This window comes from Anser brachyrhynchus, assembly GCF_964034855.1.
Source record: "Anser brachyrhynchus genome assembly, chromosome: 6".
Lineage (NCBI taxonomy): Eukaryota > Metazoa > Chordata > Aves > Anseriformes > Anatidae > Anser > Anser brachyrhynchus.
In genome coordinates, this window is record NC_137700.1 from 10,870,806 (window position 1) to 10,895,887 (window position 25,082).

At 39.1% G+C, this 25,082-nt stretch overlaps 1 long non-coding RNA gene across 7 annotated transcripts in view; it reads left to right on the forward strand.

The window, feature by feature from the left end:
• The window catches only part of LOC308197589, a 455,405-nt gene that overhangs the window by 313,812 nt on the left and 116,511 nt on the right, over positions 1 to 25,082 (forward strand). For all 7 annotated transcript variants that reach the window (XR_013953116.1, XR_013953117.1, XR_013953118.1 and 4 more), the window contains one exon: positions 988 to 1,087. This is a non-coding gene — a long non-coding RNA (uncharacterized lncRNA). The remainder of the gene's footprint in view (positions 1 to 987; positions 1,088 to 25,082) is intronic.

A 25,082-nucleotide genomic window follows, 5' to 3' on the forward strand; every position in this document is an offset into this window, starting at 1 on the left:
GAATTAACCCTATATCCTTGACTAAAATATTTATTTGGAATACTGTTGTCCAACAAGTCCACCCTGAAGGCACCTGCATATGAATAATTCATAAAAAATCAAAGAACATTTGGGAGTGAAGAGTAGTTTTAGAGAGTACATAAAGTATTATGACCAGGGCTTCAATTGTTTCTTGTCTGGGGCTCTGACACAATACCTCAAAATACCGTTTTCCTGGAATGACAGCGTCATGAAGTGGTTTGGGTAATTTGTTTGGAGCAATACCTGTGATTTCTGGCATGAGCTGGAAATTTTAATTCAGACTTACATCTGCTGAGAATAAACACTTGAAATCACTAGACTGGTAAAATATATAAGCTGCTTTTTATGACCTTGAGTTGACTGAAGTTGTAGTATCAGTGGGAGCGTATTTTGAATTGCAATAAAAAATGGTCTCTTTAAAGGAAGTCTCAGAATGGAAATTTGCTAGGCTTTCTTTTTTCAAAATGCTGATGGATAGAAGAAGGGTCTCAATCAGAAGAAAATATTAAGAGAAAAAAATAAGAGGGAAGGGAAAAGGAGATCTGGAAGTTAGGTGCTTCATTCAAGAGGAAAAAAAAGGATAGAGGGAGGATGCAGAAGTGATGAGAATTGCAAGGGGAAAATGACGCAGAAAGGAGCACATGAAAAATGAGAGAATAAAATTAAGGAAAAGAGCAGAACAACCAAGAGAAAAAGTCTAAGAAGCAGTGCTGGAATTAGGCCAGTGCTGAGCTGTGGCAGTTCACGAAAGAGTCCTGATAGCTCTCATAATGAGGGTCAGACTAATTGAAATTTGTCCCTAATTTTAATGGTGAAATCCCAGTACTGATGAGGGAAACATACAGAAAAATGCAGAATGAGAACAGCTCTCCAGTATGACTAGGAAGACAATTATTTAAATGTCAAACATACAAGGAGAAGAACACAATTTTTCCAAGGTCTAAGTTTTTCCTTTTTATTTTCCAGCACACGGTAAATTATCACTGAATTATCCCTGACGCTGAACGTAAGTGGAATTCAATCAAGTTCCAACTTTAAACATCAGGCCTGAGGAGACTTCTTAAATGTAAGTCATTTGCATATGAATATACATTATTCAAAACAAAACAAAAAAACTTCCTGCATTCTAAAAATAAGTATTATGCTTTAGGGAGGAATAAACTGTATTCATTGTTTGTAACTAAATGGCTAAATCTATGTTTTAAATACAAAGCTTATTGCAGGCTGAACCATAAGATCATGACTGATGCTTCTTTAAGAAGTAACAACTTAGAATCTCCTGTATTTAACATTAACAATAATATAGAAAAGGAAGATATTTATGATTCAAGGTCTGCAGCTGGCAATTTATACCGGGAGAAGATCTGATCCTTCTTGTCTATTTTATCACTAAATCATTGCAGGGAATAGATGAGAATGAGACAAAGAATCCTTGACTTTTTCCGAAGCAGAGAGTCTCCTTTTGTGTAAATTAAGTTAATAAATTTTTAAGAGCAAAATACAGTTTTAAGTATTAGGCTAGAAATTGTTTGAATAACCTTTTTTCTTTTCTTTTTCTTTTCTTTTCGTTTCTTTTTTTTATATGAATACCTAGTATAATGGAGAAGTAATTTCATAGAGTAAAAGACATGCCCAGTATTTTTCATTTAAGGTGGGAAAGACCTGTCAGTACAGCTAAAATTTATGGGACATAATTCTTCCTTTTTACTCATACCAATTTAAAGGAGAGGCAACTCTGCTGAGGTAATGCTGATATAAAGTACACTGAAGATCTGCCCAACAGCGATGGGTCTGATTCAACAAACTGTATGAACACTCACTTAAAGTCATTCCCACTCTGAGCTCTGTACATGCTCGGTATTCATGTGCATTATCACACAGAGTTTGTCAGCTGTACCATAGTCCAAAATTTCTGAAGTAATTTCAGATTGTATCCAGAGCTGTAGTCTGTGTAAGTCAGTGTTCATGTCAGCTTCTGGGCCCCAAAAGTGGAGTGAGTGCCACATCCAGGCTCTGTCACAGGGAGGAGCACCTCAGAGCTCTGGTGAAAAAGCACTGAGTTGGCTTGCTGTGGCTGGGCAGGAGGATGTTTTGATCTTGAATTATTCTGGAATAAATACTTAGAAAAAGCTAGCTACTTTGTTAATGCATTTAGACATTATAGTGATTGGCACCTTAGAAATACTGAAGACAGACAGATAAAAGGATTCCAGATGCATCCTTTGTGAATTTTTAATACAGAGATTTTACATTGTCCAGTGATGAAAACAAATCATCTGTGTAAAGACAAAACTGTCTTTCCATTAGTATCACTCACTGAGGATGTTGGTATATATTCAGTGTCTGATAGTATCTTACAGTTAATCACTTTGCCATTTGTAGCATCAAGGTATCTCACTTGACAAGCGCATATTTTATATATTCCTCTCCTTTTTTTTTTTTACAAGCTCCAAAGCCCATCTTTTTTTGAAATCATCATGCTGTACTTTTTGTGCAATCAGAGAAATCCTTTATGTCTGAAGACAGTGTTTAGAATTCAGGTTTTTAAGCTAGTCTAATAGAGAGTTGATGATCAGTGAAGTTTTCTGATGCAAGATTGTTTATTTGCAAACAATACCAAGAAGTTTTCCCTTAAAAAAAAAATGCAGGAAAGTAAAGAAATTGGGAAACAATTTTCTTGCTTCAAATCATTTTTTTTTAACTGGAGCTGAACCAAAAAGGTCTATATTGCCCAATACTGACAGTCATGCTGACTGGACTTGAACTTGCTTTCATTTCTGTGTTTGCTGCACTGAAATGCCTCCAATCCACACCTTTTCCCAAAACGATGTATGAGCAACTATTCTATCCAGAAAGTTTTAATCACTGGGCAGCTTCCTGTTTGCCCTTGCTTTGGGACAGTGATTTAACTTGTAATATCTTTGGTGAAAGAGATTGGTCAGAGCAACTAGCTTAAATGAAGTGTGATCTGGCCTGTAACACCATGTCACTAACTTTTTCTGTTGAAACAAACCAACTCTCAGCACCTCATGGGCACTCTACAAAGTACGAATTATTTACCAAAAGCTAGCACGTTCAAACCCAGTCATCTCCCAGTACCACATGTTATCTGGTCAGTTCATGGGTACAGAGCAGTACTCTTAAATGTCACTTGTTTCAACATATTTGGATTACAATTTAAGTTTTTTTCTGTATGTGTTTCTCTTATTTAGTTTTCTAAGTTATTTACTGTGCATCCCTGAATTCTTTTAATATCCAAACTTTAACCAGCCTTGAACTAGAATCCTTGATTGTGCTGCACAGCTGTTAGTAACGAAAAGGTGTTTTATTCCTAACATGACCCTGCTATAGTTTTTAAAGGAAAAGTTGCTAAATGATCATTTAATATCTCACACTCAATTTCTGAGAAGTGTTTATGAACATTTTAAGTCTATAGCAAACGTATTTTTTTTTCCTGCAAGTTATCCTAATACTAATGACAATGAGGTATTTTATAAACGTTCAGTGTGTGGTGACAAATAATGTATCTTATAAATTAATTTCAAGTTAATGCTAAATTATTATGGAATTACATATTGCATACACTTTACTACCAAAAGAGTTCATCATGATTAATGTTATTATAGTGAACACCAAAGGAATTAATAATGATTTGCACTTATTATAGACTGGTACCAATGTAGAGAAAAGAAGGTTAGCCTAATTAAATTCCAGAAACCACTTTAGGGCTCTGCTGCATTGTGGAGGCTGGTTTTTATGTTAATTAATTCTGTATGAAAGGTTGCTGAAGTGTTTTAATATTGTTCAAAGAGGCACCAGGAAATACTTCAGAACTGTAATATTTATGTCCAAAATATCTGGACCAAGCAAGCTGAGATCCTATCCGTGATGAGCTCCTGCAGGCTGTGTAAATTATGGTAAATAATAAGAAACTGAAGATTGTGGGGGGTTTGAGGGATGAAGCTTAAGTGGGCTGGGAGTAGAGCTGTGTTCTGAAAGAACTCAACAAAATGGGCGTCAAAACTCAGGCCTGGAAATCCAGTTCATTTCCTTGCAGTAAGCAGAGTTACTGGGCAATACATTATAGGTTTACCTCCCCTTCAGAATTACTGCCCTGACTCAAATGCTAGACCAAAGTTAGCTTATATTTTACAGACATCCGATTTCACAAGGATTTGGAGACCCAGGTGCTGTAGTTCAAGGGGTGAAAGGGTATGTTTCTGCACATTATTTGCTTTTGGTTCTTTTTATTCTGTGACAAAACAGGTAGAAAGCATTTATGGGTAGCACTTTGACCTGCCTAATTCATTCACAGCTTCCCCTAACTTTTGTTGAGTAATACAGATGTTTCAGACTTGGATTGAAACCAACAAAAATAGTTATGGAAAAAAAAAGAAAAGAAAAAAAAAAGAAAAAAAATGATGTCTCTACTAAAGTTCTTGCAAACGTTTTTACTTTTATCCTTCTAATGGACCTGTTTGGAAATCCTATTCAAGCTGGATTTTTCAAACCCAAATTCCCTTAAGCACAAGCTTCACATGTTAGGCGTGTGTTTATATTCTCTTGATTTACAGGCATGTACTTAAGGGCATCACTGAATAAAGAAGGGCATGAGCATGTAGTTAAATGCTGATCAAAGAAATAAACCATTTGATCTGATCTACTCTTAACGCAGGTTAGATTGCCTTTACCTGTTATCCAGTAGTCAAGAATACGCCAAATGTCTCTACTAAATACACCGTTGTTGATTAAACTGAATTCTGCTGGCTATGGAAATAGGCAAGGCTGCATAATACACCACATTTCTTCCTTTATGTTTTATGGCATTGGTAGTAAATTACATTTTCAAGTACTACAGTCTCACTGCAAATAAAAGGGGGGGATCAAGACAGTAAAAATGAAAAGAGGGAAGAGGGGTTCGGCTGTTAAATTCGTATATTCAGTGTAACACTAGAATGATTCAATATGTTTTATGTTCTTAATATTTTTCTTTCTATATGCAGTACACTATGCAATACATCTCTTCCTCCTTACACTAACAATTTATATTCAGGATACTCTAATGAAGTACATCTTGAGTCTCCTTTTCATGGCTAATGAGGAGACAACAAGAATTTGACTAATACTAGTACAATTACTGGAGCAGTGAAGCGTGCATCTCTGATTAGACATGATAATTTGCAAGGCTGGGCTCTTCACATTAAGTTTGCAAACAGTTTAAAAATCACTTCCTCTATTTATCCAGCTAATCTCTGTTTAATGACTCCAGGCCTGACAAAAGAAAGAGAAAATGTCTCTTAAAATCCTATACTTCATTTATGAAGCTTGTATATAGAGTGGAGGTGTAATTTATAGCAAATATTTTCCTGAAGACTTTTGATGAAACCCTGCAGCTGACTTCTCACAATCCAGTGATATTTGTATTCATTCCGTAATACTTCAGTTTCCTTTATGTAGAGATATGTTGTCTTTGTTCAGATTTAGACATTTCTATGGATTTTGGACTCTAGTGTTTTTTTCTAATTCGCCCTTTGGTTTCAATACTTTATTATCTACATAGGGTGAATATTTTTGTCTGATTTGTTTTTTTTTGCAGGAAGGTATGGTAGTGACTGGTGGTGCTGGGGAGTTCTTCATCAGTTGTCATCATCATGGGCAGTCAGGTTTTAATGAGAATCTGGCCTGTACCATTCCAGATCTATGAAAATTCTTTTTCTTTGAGGCCTAGTTTCACCATTTGGACTTGAAGCAAAGTTGCCTGAAACCACAGCAACTCAGGTTAGAATTGTTGATGAGTTTAATTAAGCAAATGGAAACAGCTCTTGCTGTCAGTAGGTGGCACTCATCCTGAATCAGGAGTGAGAAGATACTGCTTAAAAGGACAGCCTTTTTGTATGTTTGTTTTTGAGCCTAGAAATGGACAGCTTCATGTATGATAGTGGGCCAGAAAGCATCACTGATAGTAATAACACATCCTAGGGGTGATCACAAAGAACGAGCGGGCAGCACTTCTTCTTGAAGCTGCAACTCAGTTGTTGCAGTTATGAACGACTCACCAGTTGCTTTCCTCCCCCTTGGACCAAGAGCTAGTGTTGACTCCATATTACACAGTGGCACCATCAGCTTGTAATTTCTTTTAGGATTCACTATAACTCACTAAAACAAGATGCAATATCAAGATACTGTTCTAGGAAGCCATAAAGGATTCGGGACTGTGCCTCACGTAGATCTTTCCTGGAGTGTAAAAGCTGATATGCAAAGTGATCAAATGCTCAGCCTGTTGTGCAGTGTATGTTTAGTTGCTTATATAGCTTTCTGAGAGCGTGATCAAATGGGTCTAATGTGTCTTGCTAAAGTTTGGCTCTGGGATTTCCCTGTCTATTTTACTTAGAGGTACCTAATAGCATTTTGTTTCCCCTGAAAAGCAGCAGCTGTTGCAAGGTTTGTGTGGTACAGAAAGAAAATACACGTTGGCTTCCTTCTGTACCTGTGGAAGTTATTTGTGTATTGTAGGAGTGGGTCCCTAGAGAAGTTTTGGCAGACTATGTAGAGAAGACGTCTTTAAATATAGAGGGCATCTGCATTTTTCTCCTTTTCCAAACACAAAGAAGCAGATAAAAATAGAAAACTGTTTTTTTTTTTTCAACTCTCAGGGATGGCAGGTTTCTAAAACTGATCTGTGAATTCCCAGTAGGAGAGCATCCTCCCTGCAGCCTGGGATGGAAGGGTGGAGGCAGTGCAGAATGACATCACTTTCTAGCTGTTACTAATGTGATGGAAGCTGGCCAATACAACTTCAAAAATGAAAAAAGCAGATAAAGGACTTTTTTTCTGCTCTGCAGTCTCCACTGATGGTCCTAATAGGGTGAACTATATGATTTCCCTCTCCACAACTGCAAAGTAACAGATTTAAGAATCAGAAGGTAGCATTTAAATGTTACCTCTTACAATTCTTAATACAAACTTTGAAATTCGGGCTAGTGCTGCATAAAGCTGTAGGAACTAAGGAAGCCGTTTCTCCCTGGAGGAAAACTGAGAAGCAAGTAGCACTATAATCAGGGCTAGCAGTAAGTGTGACTTCCCAGTACTATGAGAGCTGTAGTTTGTGAATTGCTGCATGTGCTGTATATAAGTGACATCGTTTTGTAATATTGATTGATTTCCTGCTCCTAATCACAACAGCAGTCCTGGGAAAGACAACAGCTTTTGCACTTTCTTGATAGCTTGGGAAGTGGCTTATCCCATCCATGGATGAAGACAAGAGCATTGCACTGGTGTTCTCCTGCCATTTGGATTCTGCCTGTGACTATTACAAAGTTTCCTCACTGTCACTTAATGGGCAACCCCAAGCTAATACCAGGCACCGTCTGCGTGCTCCAAAGCTACCCATGAAGCTCTGAAGAGGAATACAACGTTGCCTTTTCATCTCCTGTGCCTTGTGTCAGGATGTTGAGCGAGGGGGAAGCTACTCCCTCTTCAGCTGCCTGGTGGAACAGGATGTGCTGGGATAGGTCATTTAGAAGTGATTTAAACTACAAGACGCGATTTGAGAGAGATTTACTAAAACTGGTTAGAATTAATGCAATTAAGGGAAAAAAAGATAAAAGCAGTGAAACGTGTCATAACCTTAACTTTAGAGCCCTCCCTAACTGATTGCTGGTTCCAGCTTATGGGGCTAGCTAATGAGCTACTGTATTTTTCCTAGGGCTTGCATACCTGGGAAAATTCCTGCGGCTACATAATTCCCACTCCTTTTGAAACAGATAATTAGTGGAGCCACCTTCAGTTAAGTCTGCTTTTTTCTCATGCACAATAAAATAATGCTTTTTTCTCATCTGCTTACAAATCTCTTAGTGACTGTAAAAGGCAGGACAGGAACTTTTCCCTTCTATTCTACTGATCAGTAATTTCTGATTTGTATGCTCTGGTACAAATAGCAAAGTATATTTTGACTGGTAGTCAGCAGGGTCTGATTTGGACCCCTCTGAGATCAGTGGGAGTCTTTCCAGTACAACTTTCTCTCATAATAATGCTGATTTACCACTTGGATGCATTTTAAGAGAATCAAACGCTTTTAGTTGGGGAAAAAAGAAGAGCACCTGAATTTTGTGGAAATAATTTGGGGCCAGAAATCTGAACTAAAGAAGGTTTTCACTTGAGAAGGGTAACGATATTTGAAAGACACACTTTATCTCAAAGCTGTGTCATGTTCTAAAACATATTCCTGTAGTTGGCACGCACACTATGAAATAAAGCATGTAGATACTCTTCTGAATACACCCATAATAAAACCCTAAGTTTGCTCTCTTGACAGCTCCTTAAATAAAGAGTTTTATTCAGCAAAGTTTTCCTCACAATATTTTCATTGTCGTTATCAATGTAACAAAGCACCGTTCAGAGCATGCAAAGAGTGACTGCCTTTTTTTCATTCAATATTTCCAACTTCTACTTAGTGTTTTTGCTTAGATGCTCTATCCTGTTGCAGTTCACAGTGAGAAATATCTGGATCCTAATCACAAGCCTAAATTTTTTTATGAACTACCTCCAGTACAGGCTGTGCTGGCAGGCCCCCGGGTACCAGGCTCCACTGCACATACCTGTCACCTTTCCCTGCTGAGATGGCTCGTGTGGAAGGGTTCACATATCCCTGTCCGTGTCCAGGAGGGAAAAACAGTTGTATGCTTAAGGCATTAGCACTGGGCTCTGGAAATCTGAGTTCTGAGATTAAGCCACGCGTCCAAGGAGCATGTGGAGAAATCTGTGTGATAAATGGCATCCCTGTCAGAATTGCCTGTGTAGAAATGTTTCTTTCTTTCCTTGTTCACATGGGTCATAGACTCCTTAGGGAGTAGATGGTGGCGCAGTAATCACAGAAATAATATTTGGATTTTCCTAGGATAATTGGTTTTCCACCATAAGGAATGTTGAAATAAGATTCACTGCTCCACTGGAAAACCAATGTGACTTCCAAGTTTACCTAGTCCCTCAGGTTTTCTACCTCTGAGTTGTTTGAATCTTGATTTCCAAAGGAGATAACGTTTATATAAGCATCTTTACCTCTCTTCCCTTTTTGAACAAGACATGTTTGTGAACAGATTTCTTAGTCACATTAAATTTCTAATATGCAGCAATTAAGCTCACCTGGAAAGCAAAGATCCTATTAGTGCACTCACTGGAGGGAGTGGGGGGAGAAAAAGTATCATTTAAATTCTTAAGTCATAAATCTGTGCAGGTTAGCATCTTATGAAAGCTTAACCACTTGAGAAGAAGGCATGTTTTGGGGTTCTTGGCATTTTGGACACTGGAGAATGCCCTCCTCAGCTAGTTTGTTTCCTGTGTGAATTATCTATTTTCAAAAAGGGAGTAAAAGAAGGATGTTTTTCTTCCAACTGACACTTACTGGTTATTTAATTAGGGTGAGCTCACACTGCAGTAATATTCAGTTTAAAAGTCCATCAGCTAGAAACCAGTGGAAACCAGATGTGGTTAGCTCCAGTGCTCATGGAACAAGTTGTTCTCTGCAGACTCCTTGTCACTTCTTCCCCAGATGTGAGCTGTATGCTCAGATTATTTTCCTATTTCAAACAACTTGCAGGCTCCACACAAATTTCAGACCAACTTTTGTGCAAAGTCATTCCTCCTCAAGCAGGGAATACATAGGGATTGAGGCATTTCATAGATTACTCTCTAGAAAAGAGCCTTAAGTAGTAGCATTCCTTTCTGCTTACTTGTTATCCGTGCAGTTAGTCTGAAGCTGGTGCTGCCTGGAGATTCTTCTTGTGACATTTCTTTCAGTACCTTTATTTTTGCCGCTGTTGTGGGAAATGTGTGCTCTTTTGCTACAAATAAGACTGCCTTCAAGGTATCTTGCAGTGGATTTTTTCATGCTTTTGTTTGTTACTTGTGTGTACACTTAGAAGCTTTGATTGTCATCTTTTCAGTCTGTTTCCTGAACTCCATGCCTAAACCTGGAATTTCTGGTGCCCTGAAATATCAACCTAGGAAGTCCTTGTGAGCTGACCTTTCTTAGTTCATCTTTGTGGAGATTTGTGGCATAGTCCATAGAACAAAATGGTATTACACATCAATATTATTACTGCTTCCATAGCAAATTATCAGGCTTGTTCCTCTTCATAAGCTCTTTACATTTGGATGTGGTATAGGCGGGTAGAAGAGGAATTTTATTCCATTTTCTATGAGCCTAGATGGTTCACTATGCCATGGGTAGACTTTGTGCTTATGGGCTGCTTTTGAGCTGTGAAACACCAGCTCATAGCTGTTGACATTTGGAAATGTGCTGCTGTTGAAAATGTGCAAGATGTTCAGCATTGTCAGAATGCAATGTCCAGCTACAACAAAAATACTGGTTCTGTGAGGGGGCACAGCTACTCAGCGAAGCACAAAGCAGATCTGGAAAAGCTGTCTTCGCACCTGCTGTCCTCTTGATGCATGAGGGGGATTTATTCGTGTGTGCCATTTCCATTAACCCTGAAACGAGGGTTCCTTGTCATGGTAATCTTAAGGCACAGCTTGTTGGTTTTTTGGTTGCAAAAGTTAAAACAATTAACTCATTCATGAGTCAGGAATTTTAATTGAGATCATCAAGGCTGGAGAACAAGCATGTTATTCATGGGTAGAATTGTGTCTTTTCCCAGACTTTTCCTCTGAATATTTGGCTATAGAAGGGTTTGGTTTAGACCAACTGCAGCAGAAGAAAACATTACACTCAGATTTGATATTCTGCGAGTCAGTGAAAGTTGGTAACATACAGCTATATTTATCTTGTCCTGTCATTTCAAATGTACCTTACCCACTCTATGGAATCATTTCTTATAGATGCTAGCAGCAGTCCTTGCCATCCCATACCTGATTTTTTTAAGCCAGACTTGTTTATTTTAGACAGGTTGCTTCATACCCTGTTCAGAAATGAAATGTTTTCTTAGTGTATGAACTTTGACAGAAATGAAGAAAAATCTCATCCATTTTCCTCAGTTGTCCTTACCTCATAAGAAGGAAAACATTCACAGCTGTCTCTGGTGTCCTGCAATGCAATAATTTTTCTCAGAGGTAGACTAATACCCAAAAACCTGCTGACATGGCCACTTGCCTTCTGTGGTACTGTAATGTCTGGACACTGGGAGTGTAAGTTTGTCTTCTGCATATTTCCATTAAGCCTGGTACCCCTTTAAACAACCTCATAGCTCGCTATTTAGGCTATCAGAAACCACACCAAAAATTTTTATTGGCACCGAAATGAACAATTTTCACAACGCCCCGGGGAAGCTATACACATGGACCTTACTGATAATCAGCAAGATTTGTACTCATTAGAAAATTCTCTCCTTAGACAATTGTTGTAGACAGATAATAACAATTACTCTAAAAGAAATATCCAATCTTGGATAAGTTATTTTCCTTTATCCCTCTTTATGGCATTGGGCTCATCTTTCCTTTGAATGAAGTATTCTGGACAGTGCTATGCTATTGATGTATGCATTCAGCATAAAGTTGACTTGAATTGGCTTGAAACTCAATTGCAGCTCTAATAACCATTTTTAAGGAGTCAGCATGAAATGAATATGCTGCAGTCTACACAAACTGAAGATAAAACAAATGTAAACTCAGATCAGATATTTAACACATCTTTGTAAAGTACTTGTTATAAATCCCAAGAAATAGTTCCACAGTTCTTTGAAGCAAGGAGGTTAAGCTTTGTAAACCTAATGAGGTTCCTTTTTCTCTCTTTGAAACTGCTAGCAGTTTTTTGTTTAGGGTCAAGATAATGTAAATGACAATGGATTTGAAATGTTTCAACCTCAAACCAGATGAAATCATTGTAATTTTGCAAACTTAAAAAAGAAAAAAAAAAAGATACAAATCTTCTGTGTGATATAAAAAACACAAAGGTTAAAACACTTTGAGAGCTAAGCAGTACAAGGGAGGGTTGTAGTAGTGTTAAGGAGGTGTTGGGGTGTAACCTGGCAGGCAGCTCAGCACCATGCAGCTGCTCACTCCCCCCCAACTCCACAGGGATTGGGGAGATGGGGGGAGAGGGTTTAAAAAAAACTCAGGGGTTGAGATAAAGACAGTTCAATAGAACAGAAAATGAAGGAAAATAATAATGATAAAAGAATATACAAAGCAAGTAATGCACAGTGCAATTGCTCGCCACTCGCTGATGCAAGCCCAGGCAGACCCTGAGCAGCAGCCCCCAGCCCCAACCCCAGCCAACTCCCCCGTATTTATTGTCCCACATGACACCATGTGCAATGGGACATCCCTTCAGCAATCTGGTCAGCTGTCCCTGTTCTGTCCCCTCACAGCTCCTCGTGCACCCCCAACCTCCTTGCTGGCAGGACAGCACGAGAAGCTGATAAGTCCTTGGCTTTGTAAGTGCTTTTCTACAACAGCTAAAACATCAGCATGTTATCAGCAATATTCTCATCCTAAATCCAAAGCACAGCACCATATCAGCTACTGGGAAGAAAATTACAAGGAAGAAAATTGGGCTGGATATTCTCTATCAAAACCAGGGTGAGGGAAAAGAGATCTTCATGAACATAAAAAATAATATACATTTATTATATTTTCTGGAGAATATTCAGACTTTTATTTTTCTTTTTTTGTGTGTGTGTTTTTGTTTTGGGGAAGAGACTTCCCAAGTTTTTCCAGTAAGTCAGATAATTGAGTTGAACAGGGAAAAAGGCCTGGCGTACAAAATAGACAAAACTTTTTTCTGAGTAACCTGCAGCAGAGAAAACTGAGACCCCAGTGTGGTTCCACTATCCCTGCCTATCACTTCTAGTAGCAACTGCAGTATGTGACTGCAAATCCAGGCAGTGTGTGAATGTGCTGCAAAGCCAGGTGTGTCTAAAGGAAAAAAGGATTCCAGAAGTGAAATACTGTGGGTTGAAGTCAATGGTGCCTACGCCCTCGGAAGGTCAGAATTAGACTTTAAGCATCCATTGTATTTTGTTAAATTGAAGAATGTAACTGTTATCCTGATGGTAAAAATTTTATTATTTCCTGTGTATCTAGCATTTTATCCCATTACATGTTGACCTCACTCTCATAATTGCCAAGAGGGTATTCCATTAAAAGTAAAAGCTTTTTTATTTCATTTTTTCTATATAGTTCAATTTTTAAAGTCCATTCTCTTAGTGACCAAGCATTTGCTAGGTTCACTAACTTTCTGTAGATGGCTGTATATCATGGCTCCATTGCTCTGAAGTCAATATACTATTTTTTCTATTTATTTACTTAAAGAAATGACCAGACCTTTCTTGTCTGGACTGCTCATCTTCTAGGCTTGTACATATGTCAGAATAAGTCACAGCTTTCAGGTGCCAGGAAATCATTGTGTACTAGATATATAAGTATATAGTTCTCAAAGTGAAGCACAAAGAATTTTTCATCTTCAGGGTCTTCTATAACCTTTCATGTTGTTTTGTTTTCAGCTTTGTTTAATTAGAGAATATATTTCATTGTGTATGTGTGCCTGTTAAGCAAGTGTACGAACGGTACGATAGCCTTATTAAAGCTTTTATAGCCTATGGAAATTTTATACTTGGATTTATTCTAGGAACGGACTATCATAATGAGAAAGGAGATAAGGGTTTATACATTCTAAAATTCATAATTTTTTGACATGATGAATTGAAAATAAGGAACATTCACTACAGATTAAATTTGGAGACTGAACAACTTTTTACACTTTTGAATAATTATTTAAAATATACTTCACATGTTTTTCACAGGTGAACAGGGGACCAAATCTGTTCTCAGGAGAAATAATTAGTGTCCACAAAAAAAAAAAAAAAAACTGTTTCAGATTACTTCTATTATTGAAAACTTTCCTTGCAGATTCATTTTCTCATCTGCTCCTGTTAAAACATTTCATTCAAGTATAAACTTTTCTGTACTCTGCTTTTACGGCTTTGCCTCTAATACACAAGAGTACTGTCACATACTTGTATTTATAAAGCGGAGATAGGATCTAGTGGTGTATTTATTAACTAGGTTTCACAGACTACAGCAGTACCGGTTAGAAAGAACACATTTTGGTAGAAAAAGGCATTCATATTCATAAATAAGTTTGCTGGTTAGTACTTATATGTGTGGAAGGTGCAACCTGCTATCTGATCGGGTCTTAATTAAATCTTGGGAGCAAAGCACAGCCATTCTCTAGATGTCTCATAAATCCATTTCATGAACTGAAATAAGTTTAATATAAATACAGGACAATACATACATAAAAGATAAAACAATTGTGCTAGAACTGATGGAATAGATCTTAAATTAGACATATGGGGCTTTTGCTTGTGATCCATTCTCTGACAAGGGTTATTGGTAAAAGTTTAGCTTGCTTATATCTGGTTCATGGAGGAAAGTAAGAAAAAGGTTGACAGTATTTTAGATAAAAGGAGTTTCTTTATACACACAAATTCCAAAAGGCAGTTTGTGGATACGGAAGTACTTCTCATGGTCATGAAGTTTGCTTAGTTGACGCGAGTCTGATGAAACCCTTCTGAATCTAACTCCAGAGAAGCCAGGGGCATCCCCTCCACACCACCCATGAACAGGCTATCTTGACAGGACTCAGCTTTGGAAAACTGTCTGTCCAAAGATTTTGCTGCAAAAAAATAGTCTTTTGGAGTTTCATTGGGTAGATTGCTCCAAGGCTGGGCATAGGTCCATAAGATTTGTCTCTGTGTTGCTATGCCAGAAACTCCAAGCTCTGTCCTGAGCAGGAAGCCCCCATGGTAACACCAGAATGGTCCTCCAGCATGATGCCTGGTAGCCAGCACACCTAACCAGAGCCCTGGCTCTACCACTGTCCTGCTTCCTGCTGCAAAGCACAGATGAGGAATTTAAAATGTGGGAACAGCCAGTGACTTGAGACCTGACCTCCCAGCAGGTCTGTTTAGAATCCATCAGTCTTGGGAATCTCAAAGTTTGGAGAAAAAGAAAGTCAATCGGTGCAGCTGCAGGGTCGTGAGAACTTATTTCCTCTGGAAACATCATGTTTTTTAGAAGTATCTTGCTGTCAACTCACATTTATCCAAATCGATAGTCTAGAAGAGGCGTATTTTCTGGGAATTGGAAACTACTTTTTGACTAGTTTCTGTTACAGACATTGTCATGGTTTTTCTTTAATTTTTATTGTCCTCCTTCACTTTTCCAACTCAGCATGTTGGCTTTTTTTATTTTGCTTTGTATTTCCAGAACTGAAGTAAGTATCTTTAGAGCAGAGCACTTGTGACCAAGCATAGAGAGGAATAGTTCCAGGAGAGGTAAAATCAGTAAGAGAGGAAAATAACTGCAATAGCTTTTTGACATACAGAGAATAAAACCCATAACTCTCTATGGGGACAGCATTTTTTTCTTCTGAAATAAGAGATGGAAAGATGGGGAAAAAGCCATTCTGCTACCTCATTATAGAGTTGCTTCCCATGTGGGTTCACTCTCTTCTAGCCAACTTTTTGCACACAGTTCTGTGGTAGATCAATAATTGTAATGTGCACAGTTGGGATATGCCTAAATCCTGGAATACAGAGAAGAAGTCATCATTTAAGTGTGAAGACATTGGTCCAAAGCCTGTTGATGTAATCCCTCCCACTGATTCTACAGTGCTTCAGAACAGTCCTTAGGTAAGCACAACCACCACCTTCAGTACTTTTAAGAACACATTAACTCAGTTGAGGAGAATAAATGGCGATATTGCTTGATAAATACAATGCTCTCCAATTTGCTGAGCTACTGGCCAGCTGCTGAGATCTCTCACTCTTAATCTGACAGGAAGTGTGCCTGAACAAAGGAAGCTGCTAGCACTAAGGAATAAAGTCAAAACTTAAATGCAAACGAGCTGCTTTGGAGTTACTAACGCATTTTCCCTATTAAAATGATGTAGCTGCCAGCATTTCATGTTTTCCTTGCATAAGCACTACCAAATGGGGAGATGCTGAGATGCCCAGTGCACCTTCAGATAAACTGTTCACATTTGGAAGTAATTGAAATGGAGAGAAGGCGGGATTCTCTGCTGGCATTTACTGATATGTTCTGGTTTATATTAGGATGGAATTTCTGAGATTGAGAATGTATTTCTCTAACAAACAGCGGTTGCTATAGGAAATCTATAATCATCTGTATTATTCAACATGTACAAAAAAGACATGCATGTTGACAATTTGTTGGGATTTGAGTGTGCTGGGGAGAGTTAACATACTCTGAGTGTTATACTTGTAATTTCATATCTTGCATTTGTCTTCTTTACCCTTGCCATTGTGATCATTATGTGTAATCCTCAGGAATCCGTGTGGGCTATAATCTGCCACCAGTACACCATTTGTATTTTCCATCTTCAGTTCCATCTAGGACAAGATGATGATTGGGAACAGCCAGCATAGATTTACCAAGGGCAAACTGCCTGACGAATCTGGCGGTCTGCTAGGATGGAATAAGTGGTTCAGCTGACTAGGAGCGGAGTGGATGTCTTTCATTCTGACTCTAACACAAATATAAGGATAAAAAACTAAATTCTGTAAAGAGGGTAAAGTAACATATCCAGATACTTGAAGTTTCCAGTTTCCTCAGAAAATAATCTGGAAAACATCTGTAATGTAAACCTGTAGTGCTTAACAATGTCTGTAGTATACCTAATTAGTAGGTCTAGTTTTCCTCAGCCTTTAATGGATGTCAGTATAGAAGAGGTTGCTGGGTGAAGGCAATCCTGTGTATCATCCAACTCTGTTCATGCTGTGGAGATTCCCTGTAACTGTGTGTGGTTGTTGCAGCCTTCTGATGCATTGGGCAACACTTACTATCTTGTTTCCCAGAGACTAGCAGATTTGAGGGGGGTGGCTTCAGCATCAGGTATATTCAAGCCCCGTCTCAACAGCCCCTGTCTAAACAGCTTCTGTGCTGCTTGCCAAGTGCATTCACTGAGTGCTGTATTTGGTAATATTGTCTATTGAAGACTGGGTCACTGAGCCAGCACGTAGTGATTGTATACACTGAAATCCCCTGCATTTCACTAGCTCTGTGGTACTGATGACAGGCAAAATAGTAATAATACCGAAGCCAGCCATAGAAGTAAAGAAACAGGAGAGCCTAGTCTCAGGATATGTGCTACTGATAGTGTGCAGAAAATTTGAAAATATGGTACTACAAGTAGAGCCTGAAAGTACACAGCATTTGAATTTGGACCACCTTTCAAACATGTGGCTGTCAAAACAGCAAACATATTCATGAGGTTCAGATCAGATTTACTGTTGCAGACACTCTTTCATGGATGCAATCCATCTCTTCCCCACCACTGTACAAAATCATCTTATTCTAAGATTTTAAATAGGGCTCTAAGAGCATCTGAGGCCATTTTGCCAGGCACCCAAAGGCAAATGAAATAGTGACAAAAAGGTGTAGGGCATGTGAAGTGGAGGTGGCAATGATGATCTTCCACTAACATCTGGTCATTAATTCCAGCTTTAGGGACTTCCAAAATGCTGGCAAACACAGCTCCAGCTGGCCTGGAGACTGTTGCTTCTCCAAGAGCAGGTAAATATGCCAGATGGTCTCTAATTTTACTACTGTTTCTTGTATGGATGATGGGCTTGGTCCCTGCAGAGCAATATGCCTTCCAAATGCTGAACATTTTTATTCACCTTTTGACCACATGGAAATAATGTAATTATTAGAAGAGTAGTAAAATGATTAGAGCAGTGGCTAAAAAGAAAATCTGAGAGTGAGAAGCAAAGAAAAGGAAGCTAAGATCACCTTACATTCCTCTTCCCTTTCAGAATGGCTAAGTCTAAAAAATCTTTCTGAACAGTTCCAGTTCCATTTCTTTGCTATAAAACAAAACCATTTCACTTGTAGGAAGGAATTGGAAGAAACTCTCGATTTTTCTATTTGCGTTCCTCTCAGCAACAAAGCAACAACACAAAATATCCAAACAAGAACCCCCCCCCCCCCCCCCCCCCAAATCCCATTAAGTAGTCTCTAGAACTTCTAGTGCTAAGAAGAGCATCAGGAAACTGTGAGAACCCAAATTTAAATTCTTTATCATTTTCAGGAGTTATTGAAGGGGAATTTTGCCATGGCTACATGCAGCACAAAAACTTGAATCAGGGTGGGAGGATGAGATTTGGAGGCTCTTGAGTTGGAACCTAAGGCAATTTTCAGGCAGTGATTATGCAATTGTTGCATAATATGGAGAGTGCTTGCATGAATAATCCTATTAACGTGAGGGTTTCACAATCAGGCCATTGTGAAACATTGCACAGTTCAAAATCATCTATATTTATGGTGGAAAAATCAGCAAAATCACCATTAAAGAAAAAAAAAGGTCTCATAAAGATAGTCTTTCTAAGCAGGGATAAGAATGCAGGAATGTCAAAAGAAAGAATCGCAAAAAGCATTTTTCCAGTTTGGATGAAGCAGAAAGGGTTGGTTTTAATAGTTGCTTTTGAGAAAGAAAAAGATAGGAGAAGGTATAGATGACTGTTGTGGCTTGTCATTAGTTGGTCATACCTGAGAAAGACTGTGAACACAGAGAAGTGGATAGGAAAGTGAAAGCGCTCATCCTAGTACCCCAAATAACTTGTTAATATTTATTTGCAAATACCAGAGTGCCAGAGCCAGCAGAGGCAAAAGGATTAATTCCCAAACATTTGACGGTTCTTTGTGCCCACACAGCAATGACTGGAGCAGCAGGTGTGGCCTCAACACCCTCTTCAACTTTCGAGCCTCTGTTGCTGGGACTGCCGTGGGGCTGCCCCCGGTGCCAGCAGTGCTGTGGAAAATAAGTCACTGAATGTCTGATATATGAAATTTAAGCTAAGTGCCAAAGCAAAAGTAAACCTCTGTTAGACTGCCCTTTTTTTTTTTTTCCTCCCCTCTCCACCCACCTTTGAAGGTTTAAGGCTACAGAAAATTAGTGGGTCTTTCAAGATGCTTCTTTAGGCATCAGGGACAAGGCAGAGTGACAGCTGAAATTTGACTTGAGGTAATGTTGCCAGGAAGAATTTGAATGTTTAGGTGCTGATAGCTAAAGAATTTGTATAGTCATCTGTGCAAAATGACTGGGGAAAACTATAGCTAGCTGAGGAAAGTTGTCTGCTTTTATCTCACGCCACAGCGTTTAAAAAAGCAAATCTAGTGCCCTGAACACCAATAGCTGCAGAACAGTGGAGCCTTTCAAGGCCAGTTTGCTTCTAGCTGGATTTATTCATTAGGTTTGTAAATCTTAGGGCATGCCAGAACTTAATGACTATTTCCAGACCAAATAGAAGTGGTACAAGACAAAAATAATATTTTTATGGTTGTTCCTGTGTGACAATCCAAGACGAATTCTAGTCTGGAGGATAGCTGTCAGTCAGTTTTCCCTGTTCTGGATTTTACTTACCCTGTGGATAACTATAATCATCCAGTAGTCTTCTGTATTTGTTGGTTTCTTGGATATGCATAATAGATTTGGATGTGGCAGTAATCTTGAAGTTTATTTCTATGGGAAGATAAGTCTGAAGAATGCACTGAAGACACAGTTCCTTTCTTCTTTGTTACCCAGCATACTTTCTGTGCGCATTCTAGGGTACAAATGGAGTTCTCAGCGTGCTCTAGGAAATAAATCAGAAAGAGCTACTAAAGGCATATCCATTCACTTTAAAAAATGTATTTTAGTGTATGGCAGTTAGTATTTTCATTTGGGGGAAGATAATGAGTAATTGCTAAGAACGGGCAAATCTCTAACATCAGTGCAGCTGCGTTCATTTAAATCAGCTGAGGATCTGATTCACTGTATGACAAAATGTCTCGACTAATATAATTAGCTAAAACTGCAATCAAAGCCCAACGGGGATGTGGGTTGTTGCAGCAATGTAAAATAGAACCAAAAGCAAAAATGAAAGTTTCCAATATATATGAATGTGTTCCGCTACATCTACTGATTTTTATTGGATTTATTGATGTGATAAGTGGGTTACTGTGCTGGGACAAGGTGAGGCATCTGAGTGAGCGGGACAGTTTGTCTCATAGTCATTGCAATTACTTTTTCCTTTGCCTTCATTCAAGTAACGGATGTGATAATGCAGACCTGTGGCTGCTGGATGAGCAGCAGTGAGAGCTAATATCTGAGCTTACGTTATCCATTTTCCTGTTCCTTGTTTGCAAGGCTCTGCATTCAGCTCACCAGCGGCAAGCAGCTATTTTTCTAGGTGCTTTAGCATGGTCATTCCCAGACCTGTCTGGCTAGATCTTGAAGGCAGAGCTTGCTTTCGCTCTGCGCCTGTCATTGTGCCTCCTGCAATGAAACCAGCCCTCACGTACCTTCTGCTTTCTGCCCCTTCCCAGCAGTGCCAATTACAATGAATGTAGTCATCGCCAGGCATAAATACTTATCAGTATAAACCAAATCCCGTAACTATTAAGAAATACAAACTTTGCAAGTCCCAAAATTTCCAACCTAGCCTTTGACTCAGTTTATCAAAGCTGACCTCTCTTCCTATGGTCAAATTTTTTACTGGACTAGCACAATACCCAGGGCCTCAGTTTTCTCTTGGCTGCTGGCCTGAGCAAGGAAGCAGGAGACGAGCATGAAACGCTTTGTCAGTGCCCTTGTAAGCACTGTTTGTAGCTTTGCTGGGGACACGTATCTCTAGGTGGGGTCAGACTAATCCCTTGTACCTTGTCAGCAGAAACAATTTTCATCGCGTCCTGCTCCCGCTAACAGGGTATTTTTAACATCAAGTTTTAGGTAAGAGGGAGTAACAGTTCATTCTTTTAGTTCTCAGTAGTATAGTGGGTACAAAGAGAGGGCTTCTTGTGGTAATATTCGTACATAAAATACAAACCACCATTCAGAACAATGCATTGCTCTTGGTCTGAGAGAATCCTTGCCAAAACCTTTCAAACAGATCAAGTAATGATGCAATAATGGACAGGTGTGTAGTGAATGGGTGTTTTTGATTGGTGTTATTCATTCCTGCTCTAGTAAGAGAGAAAAACAGTGCAATGGAAGAGACTCCGGACCAGAGGAGCGCAGAAGCAGAGCCTCAGCACCACAAGGCAGGATGCAGCCCTTTCTGCCAGGGCACAACTCTCCTGCTTTCTCCAGTTTGTTTCCCCATGGTTCAGATTGCCTAACAATGGGTAGAAGTCCTTGGCTAATGAAAAGTACAGCACACACAGGAAAGGCCACCCTCACTTGAACTTTAGGAAATAGGAGACTGAAAATAAAAATATTAAAGCTACACATTGTGAGACCAAAAGAGCGTACCTTGAAATGCTATTATAAAAATTTCCTGTGAGGGTCAAATTTCTGTCCTAGGAATTCTGGTTGTGGTGACTGACAGCGGCATCCTAATTTCCTTGTAAATCCATAATAAGACTCCAATATTCTATTTTTAGCATTTCGCACTTTACTTACTCTCAGGTTCTCTATGTTCAAATTTTAAAATTACCTTAATTCTTTAATGCGTGATTTTTTTATGAATTGCTATTTGAGAAGTTCATCTTAGTTTCATGTTTATTTCTTGCTTTTGAGGTTGGTTAATGATTTTTCAGATATCATACAGTTTAGGTAAGAATGTTAATAGCTAGTCAATCTACAAAAATAAAAAGATAGTACAAAAATAGCGAATGGAGTATATTGCTCAAATGTGATGCTAATATGTTTTCAAGGCAATTAAGCAAGAATGAGACAATGTGGGACATTGCCTGGGAGTTACGGGATTATCAGTTGTACAGTTGTCCAGCTCTAAGGCTTTAGAACTGCATGGCTGTTCGCTATCAATCAGGCACATTTCACTACTTGCAACCTGAGCAGGGCTGGGTCTTTCACTTCTTGCTGATTATGGAGGAAAAGAAAAAAAAAAAAAGAGAGAAAGAAAAAGGACACCTCAGATGAGGTGAGTTTTGTCAGGGATTTGTAACGTTAAACAGTAGCTTTGTAGTTAGCACTGTCTGCTAGCATCAGGTGACAAGAAGTTTTTCCAACGAGATTTTTGGTTTCATACTTTTAGTAGCAACTTAGTTACAGTAAAATCACTAGAACGAACTGCATTTAACTGATGTGACAGTATATCAGAGTCTAATACAAATTAATTCTTTCTGGCTAAGTGGTGTAAAATGTGGATTGCTTCTAATTTGCAAAATAAAATCAAATACTTTTAATTTTTTTACAATTTCCAGTTCAGTAAGAATTCTTTCCTTCAAACTACAGATATGGACAACTAAAACCTCAGCAGTAATAGTTACATTATTTTAGAGCCTGAAAGATAAACTAAGAGAATACACTTCTGCATAGGTTTGTCAGATCTTCTGGCTTATTTTAAAGCATTTTGCTTAACAAATATTTCAGTTCCATTCCTTGTGCTCCTTAGAGCACTGTCTTGGGTGTGCACGTGTAGTCTAGTTACCAGAAAAACAGGACAGCTTGCAATGGAGAAAAATGAGCTGTGTGAATTTTTCTACCAAATATCTGGAGACAGTAACTAGGATGCTTGAAGATAATTTTTGAATTTCCAAATTATACGAAAAAAAGGGCTGTGAATGATTCAAATATGTATGTGGATTGAACATCAGCCATCTGTTGGTCTGTCAATGGCTTTATCTTCATACCTATTAACTTAGATTTGAGAAAAGGCTAAATTGTGTGTTTGAACATGGAAATCTTCTTGAGGTGCTAGCTGAGAGCAACAGAGACAAATGGTAATAAAAACAAAAACTGGAAAACGAAGGGAAGGTTTCCAAAGTGCAATCTCAAGTTGTGTTGCTGAAGTAACTGAGCTTCAGGCTTCAAAGACAAGCAGATAGGGACTCTCGCTGTATCCCTGTGGGATGGACTCTGCTACTGAGAAATTCTGACATTCCAGACATAATTTCTGACTCTAAATCTGAAAACATCTGTTCTTAGCAGATGTTTAGGTGATGATACCTGCCTTGTGAAGAGGGGGGAAATTTGAGAACCTTGCAAAAGAATAATAAGTTTCTTGAGACACTTGTACGTCCTTCAGAGCAAGTATGTGTCTTTGAAATCCCAGTGTACTTTGGCTTCTCTGTCAAAAAAGAAATGAGAACAGCATTGAGATGTTCTACACTACAACTCACCAAGTGACAGAGTTTTTGTCTGGATTTTGACCATTGAAATTTAAAAAGATGATGGATCACGGAGAGTTGATCACTCCCTCCCCGGTTTATCTTTGCATAGAACAGGAATCACAAAACCATGGTGTGGCTGATGTTGCAATGGACTTCTTGAGATTATCCAGTCCAGCCTCTCACCTCAAGCAGGGTGACCTAGAGCAGGTTGTCCCAAGCCTTGTCCAGTCAGGTTTTGAATATCTCCGTTGGCTGAGACTCCACAGCCTCTTTGTGCAGTTGTCCCACTGTTTCACCAGCCTCAGAGTAAAGTGCTTATTTTGTGCTCAGAAGCCATTTCATGTGTTTCAATTTGTGCTCCTTGCCTCTTGTCCTGTCATTGAGCACCACTGAGAAGAGTCTGGCTCCCTCTTCTGCATTCCCTCACATCAGGTGTTCACGGGATCCTGTATAGGGGTTCAGTCAGTAGTTTATTACTAATATTATGCCAAAATAATAGTTTGCCTCATTTAAAATTTATTTCCCATTGCAACTCCAATAGCTTTGGATTGATTTAAGCAAGACAGGCACCAGGTAACCCTGCTGGCATTTGGTGAACCAGACATTGCAAGAAGTATATAAATCTAAAGCAGAAAATCTGTCATTTCAAAGCTGTTTTTGTCCAGAACTCACAGTGCTTTCCAGATGAAATGAGGTCATGCAAAGCTGTGGTCATGCCCAAAGCCAAGGAGCAGCTGACTAGAGCTGAGAACAGCTTTTGCGTTAGACCTCCAACCCAAACAAGCCTAGACTCAAGGTCCTATGTGTTTGTGTAGTATCAGCTATCCTCTTGGAAATGCTGCTGACATGAGCCTGCACATACATGCCTTAGCTAGTCGTTTCTTCCCTTTCCCTTTGTGCAGACTAGGAAATATTTTCCTCGGTGGATGTAAATCTGCCTGGTTGAGCCTATGAGGTCTCTGCAAGTGTTTTAATTCGATCCCACTCTCCACTGCGAATGTTAAGCTCTTCGTTCTCTGGTTTTACCTCCTTGATCGAATGCTAAAGGCCAGAAACAGAAAACTAGCAAAGCAGAGTTGATGGCTACTCCCAAAATGAGATAGAGTTGAATAATAGGCAATCACTTGCCTGGGAAAATGTATTTGTAAGGGAAGAAGTCATCTGTCTGCAAGGTTGGATGCCAAGGTCTGTGCTTGCTTTGAGAAGGTGAGCAGGCCTTTGCGATGGCAGACTGGAGCATGACAAAGGGAAAGAGGCTCTCAGCTCTGGAGGCCAATTTTACCACTTTGTAGAGGAATTGTTCCAGGAGCCTCATAAAACAGGACGCATCTGTGTCTCTTTGAATACAGACTCTCTGGATTTCTCAGGGAAGGATAAGTGAGGGAGAGAAGTGTTGCGTTGAAACTGCTTTTCTGAAGGATCACTATTTTTAGGCATCTTCTTTTATTTAAAGGGCAAGTTGCCTGATCAGCATCCTGTGCACGTGAGATGAGCTGCCTATGCATTACACTGGCAGCTGCCTGAGGTTGCCAGTCCAAGCCCTGTGAGAAGGGCAGAGCCGCACTCCCAGGTGAGGCACCTCTTGGAGATGGCTCAGAAGCTGAGGCTCCGTCACGGCGGGGCAGGCAGTCCTCGCTTGCTGCTGGGTGGTACAGGCACGAGCTCTGTCTGCTCACAAAGCCTTTTGGATCGTGTGCACTGGAAAGCTCAGTTGCCAGGTAGACGCAGGGAGTATTTGTGTTAGAAAATTAAGATTTGACATGATCAAACTCCCAAACAAAAATTGAACTGTGGATAAATAATAAAATAAGTACGGAACACTGTGAAACAGATCGAGAATAAAAGAGCCAAGTGTCTACATGAGTTCTGAGTTGAAATTCCATTAGAATAATCATTTTTAAAGGCATCTATTTTCCTTACAATCATAAGTTAATCACATAATATGCTTCTGACAGGTATTATGAATG